Here is a 10,311-nt window from a genome sequence, read left to right as displayed (position 1 = left end):
CAGCAGAGTAAAAAGAAAACCCACAAATTGGGAAAAAAATTTAGCTGACTGTCCCTTGGACAAAGGTCTTCTATCTAGAACATATAAAGAATTTAAAAATACCAATCCTCCCAAATTCAAAGACCCAATCTAAAAATGGGCAGCTAAGATGAATACACACTTCTCAGATCATGAAATACAAAATGCAAATTGGTACATGAGAAAATGTTCAACATCATTTGTCATTTGAGAAATGCAAATTAAAACAACACTGAGATTCCACCTTACCCCGGTAAGAATGGCTAGCACTAAGAAATCAATCCATAACAAATGCTGGCGAGGCTGTGGGTAAATAGAAACCCTTCTCCACTGCTGGTGGGAATGCAGACTGGTGAAACCACTGTGGAAATCAGTTTGGAGATTCCTCAGTAAACTAGGTGTAGAGGTCCCATTCAACACAGCTATTCTCTTTCTGGGTATTTTCCAAGAAGATCTAAAAATATCATATCAAATCAATATATGTGCACCTCTGTTCACAGCAGCATAATTTGTAATTGCTAAATTGTGGAAGCAACACAAATATCCATCCACCGAGGATTGGATAAGAAAATTGTGGTGCTTTTATGTAATGGAATATTACTCAGCTACAAAGAAAGATAAACTGGAGGCTTTTAGAGGTAAATGGTCACAACTAGCGACCATACTCATAAGTGAAATAAATCAGACATGCATGTGCAAGCACCGCATTGTCTCTCTAGTGTAAAACCTGAAAAAGTTAATTTAAACTCAGAGGTATGATAGACGTTGTGAAATGATAAGAAAATGCTGGATTGTAAAGGTCAACTGGGATGTGGGAAAAGAGAAGCAAAAGAAGGAGAAACGTTGTATGTATGTATATACAGGATAGTTAACATAGATCTACTGTCTTCTATTTCTTTGCTGAAAGAAACTGCTAATGAGTCCTTGATTGATCAATATTGCATGTCTCTATCTGTTTTCATGAGAAACCACTTTGAAGCTATCAATATATAATACAACAAGCATTGTTAATTTCCTATCACTTTGTAACTCTGTATTGTCTGTACTGTTCTTTTGCTATTTGGTAAAAGGTTGTCTGTCTGTTAGTGTTTTCTTCCTTTTGTTTTTAAATTTAAAAAAATTTTTAAAAAAGATAAACTCGAGGCTTTTATAGGAAAATGGATGCAACTAGAGACCATACTCATAAAGGCAATAAATCAGACCTACATATGTAAACACCATATTGTCTTCCTAGTTTAAGTAACTGCAAGTGTAAATAAAACCCAAAACATGCAATAGATAATATGAAAGGGAAAGACATTGCTCAAAGGAAGGAACAACTGGGATGAAGGAAAGAAGAAAAAGAAAGAAGAAAGTCAAAATATCTACATCTATATCTGTATCTATATATAGCGATAGATAGATATAGATAGCTGGAATAACTGTACTGCTGATATCTGGTGGTTTATTGAAAGGGACAGTTAATGCTTAAATTTTTTATATTCTGACCAATTTTGCATGCTCATATCTGGTAATCTGAGCAACTGATTTGAAGACAATATGCAATAGAGCAACCATTGTTGAATTCCTACCATAATGTCTAGTGGAACTGTATCAGCGCTAATGATTTTTTAAATAATTTTTCTATTCTCTTTAATGGTTTGAACAGTCTTCTATTCTTACATCTGGTAATCCGAGCATCTTCATTGAAAACAACAATATTTAGGCCAGGAGTATAGCTCAGTGGCTTAAGCCCTTGCGTGGCAAGCCTGAGGTAGTGAGTTCATTTCCCAGTACAAAATAACACTATTTAGTATAACAGCCACTGTTAATTCCTATCGTTTTGTTTTGAAACCCTGTATCATTTTTAATGTTCTTGTTCTGTTTTGTTTATACCTGTGATGTTGGCATTTTCCTATTGTTCTTTTTTACTATTCTCTTTAAATAAAAAAATAAAATAAAAGCAATGGGACTATTCTAACTCATGTTCAAGGTTACATTATATGTTTGTCAAAACTGCTACGAGGTACAAAATAAACAGTGAACCTTAATGTCAACTAGGGACTTTAATTAATATTAATGTGTCAGTATTGGCTAATCAATTATAACCAATTATCACACTTAGGAAAAATATTTATTATGCAAGAGACTGGGGAGAGTTATGGTAACTTGGCACTTTCTGTACAATTTTTCTGTAAACCTAAAACTATTCATAAAATAAAATACATTAAATCTACAAGTAAACTAGTTTTAACTCATTGTAGTATACAATGTGGAAGTAAAATGAGAATAAATTTTAAAGTGAATTTCTAGTTGTAAGTTGTAATCTTAGATTCTGTTAATTAGAGCTAAAGTTGAGTAGCAGATTTCAAAATGAATGGTAAATACTAAGATACAATGGAACAATGAAATCTCATTTTAATATATAGAGAAATAAGTTAGAAAGAGAATAAGAAAATTTTATACTGTATTTACTTGGTGAATGGCAGCCATTCAACATTTCTGAATGCCAACTATGTTCTAAGTAGCAAAGTAGACAATAACGTTTCTGTGGTGCACCACACTCATATGGTTGTCTCCACGCTAGAGTCAATTTGTGTTAACACCGACATACAATAGGGAAGAAAAGTGGGCTTTTCAGAAAGAACGGGATTATTTCTTAAATTAAGATCCAACAAAACTTACAAGCTAATAAAATCTAAGGTTATTACTATCAACTCCTCTAATTTTAGAAAATTTGCATTGAGAGAAAGAGGCTATTGACATTTTGGTTTTTTTGGGGGAGGTGGTTGGGGGGGTTGTTTTTTGTTTTTCTCCGGTACCGGGAACCAAACTCACGACCTTGCGCTTGCCAGGCAGGCGCTTTTGCCGCTGAGCTAAATCCCCAGCCCCACCTATTGACATTTTGATTGGGGCAACTGCAGGATTTTACTGCACATTACTGAAATTTCTGCATCCCTGCTGCCTCCTAGTCATCATGCAACTCTAAATGTGTCCGCATTTCCAAATACCCACTTCAAAAGTTACTGCTTTGGGTAGACAACAGATTGAGTGTGCATATCCTTTAGCTAAAGTAGCATCAGTAGGTATGCCTTGAGTTACAAGCTTCAAACTTGTTAATAGCCTATGAGATAAATGTAAGATTTGATATGTCTCTGCCCACATTTCTTGCCACCCCAAAACACAAGGCTGTGCTGGATTGACAGTGCTTGCCAGTGATCATCAAAGAAAACTGTATGATTTGTAAATGGCTGCATTCCAGAAATGGCCGTGTTCATTGGATCACACTTCAATAAATTTCTTTCATGTATATATATTCTACGCTTTCAAAGCTTTTTCTGCATCTTTTCCTCTTCTAAACTATTTACTAAAAAATAAAAATCTTCACTCCATTTCTTTAGTTTTAAACCAAAGCCACGCATTTAATGATGTTTGCTCAGCCAAAAGGACTACCAACACTCTCATTAAGAAAAACACAGAAGATATATTTGAAAAATAAAAAGTCATCATGGGGAACCAACTGCTATAAATACATTTTAAAGGACTAAAGTATCCAAGAGTCTCATTAAAATCACCATAAGTGCCTCTTTCAAATTCTTATTGCTCTCCAAATTTGATATACTTTGCCTTATGAGAAAGAAATAATTATTCAATGTGGTTAAGGTATTTTAATTCATTGCTACAATTTTAATAATAGTACTTTTAACTTTTTATTATAAAAGTATAAAATTTCAGGTACTTCTGAGGAAAATCCTGGAAAATTGAATACAATATAACTTGTTCAGTCAGTTCATTTGTTCTGAAGAGCAGTGATTAACAGTTCATCATCTGCAAACCAGGAAGTTTCCACTACATAACTTCTGAGCTGATTTCCTATTTTACAATTCTCTAATTCTCTAATATTATATCTGTGGGAAAGTGCTGTATAATTGATGGCTCGCTTATGGTTTTGGTGTTAAAACCTGTTTAAACAGGGCCAAAACATATATATATTCAATATAACTGCATCATTATTTCAAAAAAGTGCCTATATATTCATAATATCGATTACTAATAAATGTTGATCTCTTAGTCCATCCATCACAAAACTAATTGGCAAACACTAGCATATACAAGTCTGGGTTTGAGTCTCAGCATTATAAAAGTAGAAAAATTATGAAATGACATCATGGAAACTAGTATTTTTATAATAGCACTTTAAAATACATTTTTTAAAGTAGAGAAGAAAAGAGACTAAAAAGGTACTCTCAACAAGAATGACTAAAATTTTTCCATATGTAGGGGAAGTGCCAATAGCCAGATACAGGAAGCTCAGAGACCTGCAATCAAATTCAACTAAAAGAGGAGTTAATCAAGACACATCATAATCAAATTATCAAAAGTTCAAAGACAAAATATAAGCAATCTAAAAACATGAAGGGTGTCTCATTAAGAAGACATTGGACATGATTTGCCTAATGTAAAAGCACATACTGAGGGTTTCCACTGAATTTTTCAATTCAGGGGAGCACAATATAGTGGGTTCAAGGAACCCGATATACAGAAAAGTCCATCCACAGGCAACAGAATACACATTCTCTCAAGTGCTAATGAAACATACTCTGGAGTAGATCATGTTTTAGGCCACAAAACAAATGCTAATGAATTTAAGAGAACTGGAAACATATCAAGTATCTTTCCTGATCCCATTCCATGCAAGTAAAAATCAATAGCAAAAGAAATCTTTAAAAAAATTTACAGTGTGTCTGTATCAAACACCAAGTTCTTGAACAATGAATGAGTCAAAAGAGAAACTTAAAAATAACAAAAGAAATCTTTAAAAATTTACATCATCAATAAGAAAGGACAACCGGGATGAGGGAAAGAAAGAAGGAAGGGATATATATATATGTGTGTATACACACACACACACACACACACACACAAGATAGAATAATTGTACTGCTAATTTCTATTGGTTTATTGAAAGGAACAGTTAATGTTTAATTGTTTTATCAGTCTTTCATACCTATATCTGGTAATCTGAGCAACTATTTTGAAGATAATAATAAGTAATACAATGATCATGGTTGATTTCCTATCATCTTGTTTTGAAATTCTGTATCATTTATACAGTTTCTGTGTTGTTTTGTTTTTGTCTTTTTTTGTTATTTTGTTTTTGTTCTTTTCTCTTTAAAAAAAAAAACTTACAACATGTTAGTATCAAACACCAATTTCCTGAAAAATCAATGAGTCAGTAGAGAAATTAAAAAAATAACTCAAGACAAATGAAAATGAGAACTTGACAACCAAATCTTATTACGTGCAGCAAAAGCAGTTAGTTCTAAGAGGTAAGTTTATAACAATAAATACCTACATCAAAAGAAGATCTAAAATAATCAATCTAATCTTATACCTCAAGGAAAAAGAAAACTTAGCTCAACCCAAAGTTAGTAGCTAACTTCACAGATGAATGGTACCAAATGTTTGATGAACTAATATCAACACTTCTTTAATGTTTTCCAAAAAAAATGAAGAAAACACATTCAAATTTATTTTATAAGGCCTGCATTACTCCAATACAAACGTCAAGCTGAGACACTATGCAAAAAGACTGTTACAGCCCTTCATTCCAAATGAACATAAATGCAAAAATTCTCAACAAAATACTAACAAGCCATATTCAACAACACATGAAAATCGTTCAGCATAAAGCAGTGGAATTTATCACTGGGATGTAATCCTTCAACTTAGGCAAAACAGAAAGAAAAAGTACTGTATCATGTTAGCATGAAAACTGATTAAACACTATGTGATTATCTCAATAGAAATAGAAAACATTCACAAAATACAACATCTTTCCATGATAAAAGAAAAAACTCCCAACAGATTTGATATAGAAAGAATTTACCTGAGGATAACAAATAAAAGTCATATGTCAATAGCCTACAACTAATGATCTCAACAGTGAAAAGCTGACAAGCTTTTCCTCTAAGATCAGAATCAAGACAAATATACATTCTCACCACTTGTTTTTGACATAGTAGTAGAATGTTTGTCCCAAGCAGTTAGGCATGAGAAATAAATAAATACAACCTAATAGGAAATGAAGAATTGAATCTGTTCACAAGTTACATGATTTTATATACTGAAAATATTTAAAATAGCTCCTTTTTTTTTTTTTCTGGTACCGGGACTTGAACTCAAGACCTTGCGCTTGCCAGGCAGGTGCTGTGCCGCTGAGCTAAATGCCCAGCCCCTTAAAATAGCTCTTAAGAGCTGTGAGGAGTGATAAACGACTTCAATAAAGTTGCAGAATAAAAATCAACATGCAAAAATCAGTAGTGTTATATACAGTAACAATGAACCATTTAAAGAAATTAAAACCATCACATTTATAATTATAGACACAATTGACAATAAAAATAAAACAGTGAAAGATATATACTTAAAATTAAGAAATACTGTACTGGTGAAAGAAGTTGAAAGCACAAATAAATGGAAAGGTACCCCTTGTTCACAGAGTGGAAGAATTAATATTGTTTACGTATCTATACTACTCAAAGAGACCTATAGATTCAAAGAATTCTTTAAAATTTCCAATAGCACTTTTCCCTGAAATAGAAAAAAATCCTAAAATTCAAATGTAACTACAAAGACCTCAAATTGCACATGCAATCTTCAGTGAAAAACAAAGCTAGGGTAGATCAAAATGTATTATACAGCTATTTTAATTAAAGCACACTAAAGGCAGAATGTAAGACATAGTGGAACCAGTGAAACCAGACAGAAAGAGCAGAAAAGCACATGTGCAACCTGTTGACTTTTTGACAAAAATGACAGTGTCACACAAAGAGCAAAGGACAAGCCCTTCAATAAAATGGTATTGGAAGAATTATATATCCTCATGCAGAAGAAGTAAATTGGACCATGTTTCACAAATAGATTCAATATTTCAATATGAGGCTTGAAATGTATTTTAAAATATTAGAAGAAAAATAAGAAAGTTCTGTGGCATTGATCTGCACATTAATTTTACTTATATTACCTGAAAGCATATTGCCACCAAAAGCAAAATCAAACATATGAAGCACATCAACCTAAAATGCTTCTACCCAGCCCAGGGAACAAACACAAATATACACAAGCATCTTCAACAATGGGAAAAAATATTTGCAAATGACACGTCTGATAAAGAGTTAACGTCCAAATATACATGGAACTCAACTCAATAACAACAAAACAAATAGCTCCATTTGAAAGTGGACAAAGAATCTAAACAGACATTTCTCAAAATACAAATGGCCCATGGAGTCAAAAAAATGTTCAGTATTGCTAATCAGTAGCAAAATGCAAAGAATCCATTGAAATAATGAAGAGACTTTGATCAAAGTATACAAAGTTTCAGTTAGACAGGACAAATAAGTTTTTGAAGTCTATTGCTCACCATGGTGATAATAGCTAAAAATAATATGCTGCCAATTTCAAAATAGGCAAGAGAGTAAATTCCAATGGTCTTACCATAGGAAACGAAGAAGTAAATCTAGAGAGTTAACTACTTTAATTTAATCATTCCACACTGTACACACAAAGTATCCTTATATGAAAGGCTTGGAATCAGAAATGCTTCAGATTTTGGATAATTTCCAATGTTGAAATATTAGCATATATATGAGAAGGTATCTAAAAATGGGCCAAAAGTCCAAATACAAAATTTATTTTTGTCTCATGTACCCCTTATATGCATAGCTCTTTATACAGAAGGTAATTTTATACCATATTTTTAGTACACTTACATTTTGACTGCAATGCATTACATAAGGTCAGGTATAGAATTTCCCACTTGTGGTGTCATGTTGTCACTCAAAAAATATTGAATTTTGGAGCATTTCAGATTTTGAATTTTTGAATAAGGGATTTTATATCAAATATATGTCTACATCAAACAACTCAATAGTAAGAGAACAACCTCATACATATTATAATTTGATGTTTTACTCTATAATATACATTATTGTGGTTTGTCTATTGAAAATATTTTAATATGATTACTTCTTTAGACACTACTAAAAATCACACTATAAATCTATATCTATCCTAATTTTATTTATAATCAACATAGAGAACTCATGAATAATTTAGAAGCATAAAGAATATATCTATTTCTATTAAATATTAAAATGAAATTCTGTTTAAAATATCGAATGCTATGCTGTCAAGAGATAGGAAGCAATAAAGTATATAAAATAAACTTACCTTCACAGAGCTTGAATAAAAAATCTTGCCCCAGTAATTTAGAAATCCAAAGTAACATCCTCCCTTTTGCATTAATTTTTTTCTTTTACCCTTGATCAAAAATCTCAGCATAATGTGTCAATCTACTATCTCTATTCTGATAGGAGAAAAAGTTTAGAATCTAACACATTTTGAAGAGGAAGAAGGAGGTTGTACATTTTATTTAGAATGGATACTTTGGCAAACTCAAACCTAGATGATTACATCTCTTTTATTATGAACTTCCTAAGAAATAAAAAATCTAGAAACACATTGGAAAAAGAAATGAGTAACAAAACAAAAAGTCTCCTATCCATTACTAACCAGCCTGACCCTGCTTAGCTTCTGAGATCAGACTAGATCGGGTGTGTGTAGACTCTCAACCACTGTAGAAATCAGTACGGAGGATCCTCAAAAAACTAAGACTATCGGTCCCATATTCCTCTTCTTGGAATCTTCCCCAAATAATTAAAAGTATCATACCACAGCGATATATGCACACCCATGTTAAAAGAAGCACAGTTTGCAGTAGGTAAATCTTGGAAACAGCCTAAATGCCCATCAACCGATGAATGGATAAAGAAGATATGTGTTTTTTTATACAATAGACTATTACTCAGCCATAAAGAAGGATAAGCTTGAGACATTTCTAAGTAAATGGATGCATTTTGAGACTACACCCTTAAGTGAAATAAATAAATCAGGTGCACATATATAAGCACCACATTGTCTCTCTTGTGTGAGAAACTAGAAATGTAAATGAGGACCAAAATGTATAATAGATATTGTGAAATAAGAAGAAATTGTCCAAATGGGAAGAGAAACTAGAGAGTGGAGAGGGGAAAAAGAAGAAAGAGAAAATTTTAAAAATGAGAAAAGGAGGATAAAATGAAGGCAAAGCTTAGGGAAGAAGGATTAAAGGGAGGGGAGATAAATGGGGAAAAAAAGAGGAATAGAGATATATCAAGTAGGGCTATGAATTCCCTATGATGAATGTGATTATTCTAAATTCTACCAATGAACTGAATTTTTAAAAAAGAAAGCAAAAGGGAGCATTCAGTTTTGAAACCCAAACTAGATTCTTGGGCATTAATAGAAAGAACTAACATCTGAGATAGGTGCAGAACTTCTATAGTAAAAATTTTAAGTACAGTTGAAACCTTGGAGGAGCTTTTGTGAATAATGACAATCATAAAAATACACATCTAGAATTCTCATTGAGTGCCAGGCACTGTTTTTATACATATAAGCTCATTTAATTGTCCAAATAATCCTTGGAAAAGCGTACGTTTACCATCAATTCACAAGTGCGGAGTCGGGGAAATTAAGCAGCAACTCCAGGGACACACAGCGGGTAACCAGGAAACCTTACTTTTAAACATATGTAACTCACTTTTCTCTATGCTGAAGGACACTGGGAACGAGAAGAGAGCAGTGTAAAAGTTAAAAAACAAATTGGTAGAAATCCAAGGAATAACAACGAATCCCGCCCACATTCTTTAAAAAAAGAAGAAATGGGAAGACACCTGAAAATAATGAGATAATTTGAAGTGCTAGAGAGAATGTGAGTTAGAGACGTTATAAAAGAGGGAGTGAAAATCTGTAAACCTGTGGTATTTTCTCAATAATCCCATAATAAGGAGACACAGTCGCATTGCTGAATGAAGGTGGGAGAGTGGATTAACATAGATGGGTAGGGGAGAAAATAGCCAGTTTTATAATTTTGAAAATACAACTCAAGGAAAGGACTTGCCACCAAAATAGATTTTTAAAATTGTACCTCCAAGTATTGCAAATCTTAAGAATCCTAATCTCTGAACAATGATATTTCCCAGTTCCCTGGGAAGTATTTCAACTAAGATCCCCGGCGTACTGCTCAGATAGTTATTTAAGTCAATATTTGAGTTTTCAGCCATTTAAACCTTTTTTTTCCCTATGACTGCTTTTTAAGTTGTAAAAAAAAAAAAAAAAAAGGCCCAGCGCAGGATGAGTTATGTTTGTTCCACACTAAATTGTTTCCTTAAAATATGACATATATTCAGCCCCTTCCATCTGAAGAAA

At 32.7% G+C, this 10,311-nt stretch overlaps 1 protein-coding gene across 1 annotated transcript in view; it reads right to left on the bottom strand.

The window, feature by feature from the left end:
• The window catches only part of Cnbd1 (cyclic nucleotide binding domain containing 1), a 376,001-nt gene that overhangs the window by 344,818 nt on the left and 20,872 nt on the right, over positions 1 to 10,311 (bottom strand). The gene's annotated exons all lie outside the window — the stretch shown is intronic.

This window comes from Chinchilla lanigera, unplaced genomic scaffold, assembly GCF_000276665.1.
Source record: "Chinchilla lanigera isolate Chin_1 unplaced genomic scaffold, ChiLan1.0 scaffold00016, whole genome shotgun sequence".
NCBI classification, from domain to species: domain Eukaryota; kingdom Metazoa; phylum Chordata; class Mammalia; order Rodentia; family Chinchillidae; genus Chinchilla; species Chinchilla lanigera.
Note: the sequence above shows the minus strand (reverse complement) of the source record. Positions and strands in the feature narration are given on the sequence as shown.